We start from the raw sequence: 1,260 nt of genomic DNA, 5'->3' as shown, positions 1-1,260 counted from the left end.
AAGAAACAAAGAGCGAAATACTCCTCCTCACAACCGTATTCAATATGTCCTTGCGACAAGGCATTGTCCTTCAGATTGGAAAAGGCTAACGTGACACCGATTTTTAAGAAAGGAGACAAAAAGTACCAGGTAATTACAGGCCCATTAGTCTAACTTCGGTTGTAGGTAAGCTACTTGAGGGCATAATTAGAGACAAAATTGTGAGTTACCTTGAAAGACAATCATTAATTGGGGACTCACAACATGGCTTCCGAAACAAAAGATCCTGCCTGTCAAATCTATTAACCTTTTATAACGACCTCTTCACTGTTTATGACGTAACCAAATCACTGGACGTAGTCTATCTGGATTTCAGAAAGCGTTTGATAAAGTCCGCATCATAAATTACTTTACAAATTAAAGCAAATAGGTATTGACGGTCAGGTAAACCAATGGATCGCGAATTGGTTGAGCAACAGAAAACAACGAGTAGTGATTGACGGATTTAACTCAGAGTGGGCGCCGGTCACTAGTGGCGTCCCTCAGGGCTCGGTTCTTGGCCCAGTGCTCTTCATTATTTACATCAACGACGTGGATGTTGGACTCAATAACCGCATTAGTAAATTTGCAGACGACACAAAGATTGGTAACTCGGTTCTCACTGACGAAGACAGCAAAGCCTCAAGAGGATTTGCACAAAATTTCAGCTTGGTCGGATAGATGGGAGATGCCCTTTAACGTAGACAAGTGCCAGGTCCTTCAAGTTGGAACGAGGAATAAGAAGTTTGATTACGAAATGCGCGGCGTTAAACTCAAAGGCGTTCAATGCGTCAAGGACTTGGGGGTCAAAATCGCGTCAAACCTCAAATTCTCACAGCAATGCATCGATGCAGCAAATAAAGCGAACAGAATGTTGGGCTTCATTAAAAGAAACTTTTTATTTAAGAATAAAGATGTAATACCCCGCTCTACAACAGTTTAGTCAGACCCACTTGGAATATGCGGTACAGTTTGGTCTCCCCACCATGCAAAGGATATTGCTAAATTAGAAGGTGTTCAGCGTCGGGCAACGAAAATTATCCCTTCCTTGCGCAACAAATCCTACGAAGAAAGGCTTTCTACCCTTAACATGTTCTCTCTTGAGAAACGTCGCCTCCGAGGAAAACTGATCGAATGTTTTAAAATACTTAATGGTTTCACGAATGTAGACAGATCAACATTGTTTATGATCGATGACACTTTGCGCACGAGGAACAATGGCGTAAAACTCAGATGTAGACA

This window comes from Eriocheir sinensis, unplaced genomic scaffold (assembly GCF_024679095.1).
Source record: "Eriocheir sinensis breed Jianghai 21 unplaced genomic scaffold, ASM2467909v1 Scaffold1030, whole genome shotgun sequence".
In the NCBI taxonomy this organism is placed as follows: domain Eukaryota; kingdom Metazoa; phylum Arthropoda; class Malacostraca; order Decapoda; family Varunidae; genus Eriocheir; species Eriocheir sinensis.
The sequence above is the reverse complement of the archived record's forward strand: the minus strand, read 5'-3'. Positions refer to the sequence as shown.